The 9362-nt window shown below is 38.5% G+C and overlaps 1 long non-coding RNA gene across 9 annotated transcripts in view; it reads right to left on the bottom strand.

The window, feature by feature from the left end:
- Positions 1-9362, bottom strand: part of LOC116242308 (uncharacterized) — a 346694-nt gene that overhangs the window by 137154 nt on the left and 200178 nt on the right. The window lies entirely within an intron of this gene.

The following is a 9362-nucleotide window of genomic DNA, read 5'->3' as shown; positions in this document are numbered from 1 at the left end:
CCAAGAGTCAACCAGTGTGAAGCAATGTGAAATAGCCTCGTGCAAAATATACAGTCAACTTCTTTTTCTTAAAATGTTCTTACTTAGATTTTAATCTAAAAGAATCTAGGCACATGATGATACTTGCAAATAGCTTTCTTAGTGCAATATCTTTATAGGAGGTATTTGATATATCTGCTCCTTTAAGATTACTATTTAAGATATCGATTTATTTTTTAATTGAAAAAAGCAAAGCTACAGAAATGATGGTTTATTTCATGTTTGTATTTATAGCCCCATTATGAATGTCCTTAATACATATATGGTGAAGAGTTAAACACATTCTCCATTTTTTCATGGGATTTTCAATTCTGCTCTGAATATATCAGGCAGCACAGCACTGATTCTTCTAGGTACTGGAACCCACCTTTGACACACCAGTCTTTCACTGTTATTCCAGTCAATAGTAAAGAATGAATATAGCCTGGAGATATTAGACTGGCCTCTAAACCAGAATATCCCAGTCTCTGGTCTGCAAAGTGCCACGGCCAAAAGGAAAAGGCTTCACACTCCTTGACCACTTTGAAACACATTGCATAAATCCTAACAGCATAAAAAAGGGAAAAGAAACACTAGGAGTCGTTTCCAGTAGTTCAAGGCAAGAAGGGCTTTCTCCCTCTCTCCCTTTGAGATGAAAAACCAGTCATTTAGAATGCAGACATTTAAAATGACTGGGACTGGATGAGAAGAAAAATCCTATTCATTATAGCAAATAAATAAATGAAAATGAAGGAAAACAGAAGTGCTGGACAACTAGTTAGAGTTTAGTCTAATTTTTGACCGTGAATGTAACTGTGCTAACCACACAACAGCATCAACAATAATAATTTTTTCTGCTATCTGCTCAGCTGCAATTTCAACATTCTGACTTTCTGCAGGTTTTATTTGCTCAGGCTGCATAACTGCTGTTACTGTTGAAGGTTTTAGCATTAGCAGATTAGTTTGTTAATCAGTGTAGCATAAATACAAGTATTCCATGGAGCTGTTTGTAAGATCGCTTTTCAACTCTAATATACGTTTAAAAATTGTCTTGCATAATCCAAAATGATCACAAAATTCTAATTACACATAAAGAAATATTTAAGACTGCAGTTGGCTTTTAGACTGACTTGGTCAAGATCAGTTTCTGCATGAGTGTGTGGCTTTCACTTCCATTTCTGATCCACTTAAATAATTTGTAAGCCAATTTCAAAAAATTAGAAAGAATCTCAATGTTGTAGACATCAAATTTTCTAAGACATTACTGAAAACAGGTAGCAAGGTACAGCAAAAGATAAGATGTCATCCATTGCCCATAATGAATGTGCTATATTGTGACCTCAACCCACATTAACCCCAAGGAATTTACAGAGGATAGAGAAGTACCAAGTGTCCCGAGGAGAGAAATGTTTGAATCTGCACTCAAGTCTTCATTGAAAGTGACAAAAAGAATGCTACCATGAGACACCAAGCCACAGGAACTCAAACCTTGTAATCTCCATTGTCCACCAAACCACTTTCTCTCTTCTGCTCAGCTGTGTTAGCAATCTGCATGAAAAATGAAGACATGAGAGAAGATCCCTTTCTCTGATAAATAAAAGCATGAGTCTCTGCTCAAAAGACTGTGAAAGCCTTGTAAAAGTTGTTTGATTTCATCGCATTATCACTTCTCGTGGTACAAGCACTGTTTTGTTCCTGATTTCAAACTCTGGAGCTGAATGTGTATGGGATATAATGTCTCAAGCAAGTGGCCTGAAAACTAGGAAGATATTTGTCTTCATGCTCATGAACTACACTCTCAGCTGCCTGAGTCATCCTGCTTAGTGCTTATTATGGATCTACAGAGAGGAGCTAAGGAAAAAATAAAATATAAAATAAAATGCTATAAGCTTTTCTTTGTCTTCCTCTTCAGTTTCTTTATAATAAAGACAGCTAAGGAAGATTTAAATCCTAGCAGAAATTAGTGTTGCTCCAACCCATACTGAGCTGCCAACAGCACCACTAGGCTGTTTCAGCAGCTACAGAATGCACATATGACTTTCTTTCTCCCAGGAATGCCCTCCATGCTAAGAGATAAAAGAAGATATGAATAATATATTGCATCTAAGCCACCTAGGTATTTAAAGTCTTTAGGCTTTCTCTTGTTCTTTCGGAAACAGAAGACAAAAGAGAGAAAAAAAAGTGCCTTTTTTTTTTCTTCAGTAAGTACAAGTTTTGATTTTTTTCCTTTTTCTGTATTTCCATTTCCTGGCTAGTTAACTAAAGTGTAGCACAGAATACAGCTTGTAAGAAACCATGAGACATAGTGTTCACACACAGAGGAGTGGCTGCAGTGAAACCTGCAGAGCATTGTTGTGAGAGGGAAAAGAGAAGGATTTCAGGAGAACACTTTATTAACCATTGCCTTTTTTCCTCATCTCTGATTATACTTTCATTTTTTAAGAACTTTCTCAGCCTTCTCTTATTTTATAGCACAGCCTCTGAATGGAGTAGGGATAACATCCATCTCTAAATCAGCCATTTGTTGACTACCATTTCCTTGGGATATTACAGATGAATTGGTTACCTCAAACCCCTTCCCTGAGCTGGTAAATCTGTCAGAGTAAAACGTACTGCAGCAATGTTTCTGAATATTTCATATATTCTTTACAATCATTTTCGAGCCCTCTGGAATATGTTACCAAAGAGTCAATCCCAAGATGCATTAGCATACACGTTGGTAGCATAAGAGCAACATGGATTTTTCTCAAAGTATAGGCTTGTAAAATTAATTCTGCATCTCACTACCATCCTTTTAACTGCACTCCAACCCCAAATCATCTTCCATAGTTTCAGCAACTGAAGTCTACAAGACAGCAATTTGTCTTCTTTTTTTTTTTAACTTTGGCTGTGCCTCCTGTAACAAGAGTACAGACACCTGCATTATGAACCTGCAATCAGTTACAGCAATGAGTATTTCCAAGACAGCAAAGGATATAAAAAAACTGAAGACTACTCATGTAACTTAAAAACCACAATGTCTGTCTCTTTGTTCTCACTTTACTTTCTTCTTCCCCAGGGATATCAAGCAACAACTGAATTTAAAACACTGCAGAGCAAGTCGGCATCTTACCTGTGCTGATTGCTAAAAAAACCTTTTTCTGTTCATACTTTCTCATCACACTTGACTTGATCACATCCAGTGAAATCCAGAAGTACTCAACAGCACTGAGCATAAGGTTAACTTGGGACAGTGGTCTTTTGGTCATAGAGATCATGTAAGTAAGAGCTTAGGTAATTTGTTTATGTAAAGATAGTCGTTTATCATTATGAATCTACAGTGTTAACTTTCAGCAGCAAAGAACCTCTCCACAAGAAACACCAGTGATGTGACTAAAGGGGTAAAAAGCAATAGATTCTACTTTATCAAAATTAGACTTTAGGGATATTAGCAAAATAAAATTACAAAGTCAAAACAATCAATGCCACTGACAAAATATTTTTGACAACTCTTCTTTTATTCCCAAGAAAGATTGCCTCAACCTCTTATCACCAAAAATCATTCTTCTATATTTTAATTACTTGTAAACAGTTGTGTAATGTTTGCACAAAAAGTTTCTCCCCTCCGACGTCAACAAGAATTGCTGGCAGTACCCTTTACTTAGCATGCTTCATCAAATAAGTTCTCGTAAATTACAGGCCTCTCCTCAACCTTTTCCCTTTTCCTCCTTGCAAACATTTTCCTTCAACACCAACAAACACCTCCTGAGTTTCTATGTCTTACTCTAGCTCTGTAGGCAAAACAACAGTAACAAGCAAGACTCAGTTTCCTAAAGGTGTAATATCTAACTCCTCCATTCCCACCTCAAAGTCCATGTGCTTCAGGGTGGGAATAAAATAGCCATAGAAAGCAACATTTGGAAACTGCCAATGAGCAAGGAATTTATCATGCAGTATAAAATAATGTGTCATAATGGTATTTATAGCATTTAAAAGTTTTCTTGTACTAAAAGTACACTAGTAAAAGATTAGTACTAAACAGATTAGTACTAAACATATTCTGCACACTAGGAAAGGCAAGTTGTATCACGTTAAATAAAGCTATTGGATTCAGCAATTACATTTCTTAATTCTGAAGTAATAGTTAAAAATTTTAGAACTAAAAAAATCCACTAGATAATCGACGTTCCATTACCTATTTAACAAGTAACCAACATCCCACGCTTTACCTTACACGTATATTTAGAACACAGTTTTTCCATAGGACTCAGCATGGTTTGGGCAAGAATCAACTGTGGAGATCACCACATGTCCCCAGCAAGAAGCAAGGACAACCCAACCCAGCAAGGCTTGCATGGCTCTGGGGCCACAGAGGCTCTTTTCTGGTTGGTGTCAGAATCAGTCAAGTTAAACCCAGCTCAGGAGCCCACCTATCAGCCTCCCCATACAGTCAGTATGGACAAGTACATATCCATCCTAAAAAAAACCAGTAGAACAAGAACATTATGAATTCTTCATGTCTTTTTCTATGCATACTAATTAAAGTTTCCCTAAGAATATAAAAGACTGTGAATGCCTTCTCTTTTAGAAAGATTTGTGTAAAACACATAAGTGGAATAAACAGAAATTTCTTATGTATGAAACTGACCATGTTCTCCCCTGTCATCTGTTAGGGAAAGATACTGGAATTGTACCCCTATAAAGCAGGGACATAAAAACCACCATCACATTCAGAGTCCCTTGAGCCAGTCTACATCTGTTACAGACATAGAAGAGCATGTGACCAGACCACAGAACTACATGAAGATAAGGTAGAAAGGAACAACGGAGCTTCAGGACGATCACTAGCTAAAGGGACATTGCCAAAGACCCAAATTCATGAGGGTGTAACAGAATTTCTAATTTGTAACTGATGGCTTTAATTTTTTTGTTAAGGCCAGGGAACCCATGAGTTCAGGACACAAAGGAGCTGTATGAAAAAATAGATTCTCTACATCTGTGCCCTGCTTCTAGATTGGGAAACTGATTAATGGGCTTGAAAGACAGCGAAGGATATCACAGCTGCAGAATAAAAATAAAGCCAGCTAGTTAGCAGCTTTTATCTCCTAAAAAGGCAGGACAAATAACAGAGCTCCACCACACACCAGAAGGTTTTTCATACTCAAATACTGCTGGCTCACTTCTACGGCAGAGTGAGCACAAACGGTGCGGCATGGAACAAGTTACAATGAGCTGGTGGAGAAGGCAATTAGCAGGAGTGCAAAACTGCAGGCTATTACCCTTCTTCCCACACATTATTTTAAAAAAGCACCACTGCATGACACATAACTCCCCCTGCTACCTACTTTAATCTATATTCAAAGTACATTAAGCAGGTAAGGTATGGTAAAATTGTTCACCCAGCAGAAACTAAGTAAAGATGAACAAGGAAGACCCATTCATCCTTTCTTCCAAAAAAAGTGCTAGAAGGTCTCAAGGAGGTGGCAACTTCAAAACAAGTATTATGTTTGTCACATAGTGTGCTCCTTGACACAGAATGCTATTGATTTCAAAAATTTACCTGGGTTCAGAAAGCAATTTTGTAAAAAAAAAAAAAAAAGAAAGAAAAAGAAAGGAAGAAAAGAGGACTTCTCATTTCTATCACATTAATGCCACTTGGAAAACTCAGTTTTCTTGAACTGAACTAAACGACCCTAAGTGACTGTCTCAGCCAGAACACATAGAAGAACGTTACAATGATGATAGCAAACCTGCAGAAAAGTAACATGTGGGGTTTTTGTTCACTAGGATGTGAAATGCAGCATTCAATACTGACTTTTCTTTTGTGTTATTTAGGCTTCGTGGTTAAACTTGCTTAGGTTAAACTTGCTTACACCAAGTCACATATTTAGCAAATATTGCAAATTAGGTGAAGAAGACAGGAAGCAGACAGCAGGAAGGGTCTGATATCTGCATTATAAATAAAACAGCTTACAGGGAGACCTTTTCATCTGCGTGGAGAGATGAGAGGCAATGTGAAGGAAAATATTCTTGCTGTCCACAAAGACAGCAGAATATCTTTCTATAATTCAATTAAAAAAAATACAAAAGATTTAACCAAAAGATATGACCAATAACCTTCCTTTACCCTATTGCTTAGAGAAATGCTTGTTTTTCCCTACAGGAAAACTCTTGCTGTTCATCCTGCTCCTTGCTCTCTATTTTCCCAAGCAATAAGCATGGCCAGCCTCTTCCTTCATGTCTCTGCTTCACAATGGAATAGCTGGGCTCTGGGGGATATGTATTTTCTGAGTGCTTTCTTTTGCACTAGGGAAGAATCCTAAAGCTCTCCAAATGTTGTCACCCTTTCTTCCAGGGTGTGGCACCACTGCATAAGATGAAGCACTTGCCCACTTTGAAAATCAGTAAAGGATATTTTTGTCCCTGGTATGTACCAATGCAATATTTTATTTACTCATACATTTACTCGCTCTCTTAGTAGCAATAAGATCACAACTGCAAACCTCAGTTCGGTGCATTTGTCTTATCTGGACTCTTCTCTCCTGTCTTTGTCTCTGACACAACACTGGTTTGTACACCTGTGTAGAGCTTAAAATTAATAAATGTTCCATTTTCTCTCAGGCTAGTAGCTCATTTATCTTCTGCTGAAATCTTGTCTCTTGCTTCTGTGAAGGATTACTTTGCACAAATGGGGCTGATGATGTCCTCTCACCCAAGCTGTTCGTGGTCAGCGTTTGCACATTTGTGGAAGCTGATGTAGCTCTGTGTAATGCTTGCATGCTTTCAGAATATAAAGCTATTCACTACTTTGTCCTAATCCAGGTAGCTCTGCATGTTGCTCTTCTATACTCGTACTCTGAGCTTTGCTTCCCTTTCTCCTAATTCTCTTTTCTGGACTTTCTGCAGTGACCCCAGGTCAGAACATTGCTTGCCTTTCAGTTCTGCCCTTGTGATTTCCCTTCTTTGTCAAATCACTATGCTTTCTTGCAGGTTAATTCTGATTTTCCCCAAGACTCTCTCTCAACCTCTTTCTTTGCAGCCCTGTCATAAGCTGTGATCAGGAACTCAGGCAGCCCCCTGCAAATTGACAAATTGGTTCTTTAGCTTCAGATCAGACACACGTTTTTCTGTGTTCTTTTTCTTTTTCTACTCTGTTTAAAGGCTGTATCTCATACGTATCATTTTTATCTGGAGTGCAGGACTCTGTCCTCAAATTTCTGTAATGTGAAATACCATAGTTAGTCATCTCTGCCTGATCTTACATAAAGCTATCAAACATATCAGTCATCTATTGTCACAAAAATGAGGCTATATTATGTCTGCCTTCCTTGCGGCTGGCTCCCACTGCTGTCAGTGTTATCTGAGCACATTCTCATTGTCATCCACATTTCCAGGGTGTTTCAGAGAGGTAAATTGCTGCCGGTGGTTCCTTAGCTCTGTAATTCCAGTGCTCAGCAATCACCGAGAGCCAAGCAATTTAGCAGAGATCCATTTATTTCAGGGTGCGAGCTCTGACTACTTAATTACACAAATCTCCAGATCACACAACTGCCTCTTTGCCACCAACATCTCTTAAAGATATGACTGCTAGAGAAGTGGGAAAAAAGGAGTCTGTAGAAGCTTTATGAGAAGAAAAAGGATTCATAAGGGACTATTTGAAAGAGAAAAGATGAAAGCAAAGTCAGGTTCCAGAAGGGAGCAATAACCCGACAAAGGAGAGGAAGAAGTGCAAACATCAGGTTCGCTTAGTTTTGTTTAATAGCACCCAGTACACCATGGACTCTTCAAGAAAAATATCACAGAGAAATTGGTGTAAAGCATTGCCCCGACAAACAGGAGTTGGTCTCACAGGAAAAGATGGTATTATACATTCTTTTCCTTTGTAACCCCAGCAGTTCTCTAACCCCCAACTCTGGGCACCACAATAGTTTGGTGGCTGGAATTTCTCTCAGGAAACACTGAAGAAGGTCCCTAATGATGGCTTTATCAGTTGTGGGAGTTTTTTTAATGGAAAAAGTTTATTCTGGGGAGAAGAATGCTGTAAGTCTGGAAATCTCTAGAAATGCAAAGCATGTGGATAAGAAAGAAACTCTGCCCCAAAAATGCTGATCTGCAGGACATTATAGGAAACCCCTGCATGCTGGAAGCATGTCCATGCCCTCTGCAGTTCCGGGGCTCCAAGCATTTCTTCTTCAATTGTAATTGCACATCCAGAGCCAAGGAGCACGAGGAGGCTCTTCACAGGGCCTAGTCAGCAACATGAGTTCTGGCTGATAGAATTAATTTGACCTACTGGTGTGAAATAAAAGTAATACTTTCTATTACAGCCCTTATAACCACCAAAATTAGGTCACTTGAGTTATGTTCCCTTTGGCAGGTATTACCAGGGCCAGAAGTGAAAGAGAATGAATGAGACCAGAAAAAACAGGAGGATTTTAAACTAATAGATAAAGAATCCACATTATATTAGGTCAGAGACTGTACTGAACCTTTGGTCTGGCTTTTGGATGTTATTTCTTGCTTTACCTCCCCTTTGTGTCTGACAGCTCTCCCAGATTTGTCAGTGAAGTGATTTGAACTATTCAGTTTAACTGATGATGTTAAGCTTTCTGCTTTTCTCTGGTAGCCCCTACATGATAATTTAACTTATGTTCCCAGATATTTGTCCACCCAACACAGCCGCTAATTACATTATAGTCTTAAGACCAAGTTCACTCTCTGTCTTGCCACTAGCCTGTGATAATTCCCCTAGTTGTTTTGGCACTTGTATGTAACAAAGAATAAACACACAGAAGGATGGGATATTCTTAAGACATCACTGAATTTGGTACTTGGCCAACAAGAAAAGTAGGTGCTTGTGTGTACTGAGGGACTTAAAAAGCCTCAAAGTATTTCACTCAGATGTTGGCATCATAAAGTCCTTGTTCTGGAAACATTTTCTATCATTAATTCCAAAAAGCTCCTTATCTTTTCACTTTTTCAGTTAGAATTTTATTCATCTTAGCATTGATTTGAAGATGACATAAAGTGGAGGGAAAAGCTTGGAAAAAACCTTTGTCTATGCAACAAAACTAAGCAGGATACAGCTGAATGAAATGTTTCTTGTTGGCCCAAAATGACTGTTTGTTCTTTTCTCCAGCTGCCTTCTTCCCAGCTTCACATGTTATCCACAGAGTTTTTTGGTAGCACAGCATCAAGTCAGTTCCTTTGTTATTCTGCTGGCATCACCTGAGCTCTAGGTCTTCAGCAGCAGCAGCTGCAGTCCCCCTGGGATAGATGTGTTGTGATGAGGATGAACTGGAGGAGAGAGGGGAACAACAGAACACATTTTTTTCCATAGCAAAAAGGAAGAGCATCAGTAGAGT

This window comes from Phasianus colchicus, chromosome 1 (genome assembly GCF_987193195.1).
Source record: "Phasianus colchicus chromosome 1, bPhaCol1.hap1.1, whole genome shotgun sequence".
In the NCBI taxonomy this organism is placed as follows: Eukaryota; Metazoa; Chordata; class Aves; order Galliformes; family Phasianidae; genus Phasianus; species Phasianus colchicus.
Note: the sequence above shows the minus strand (reverse complement) of the source record. Positions and strands in the feature narration are given on the sequence as shown.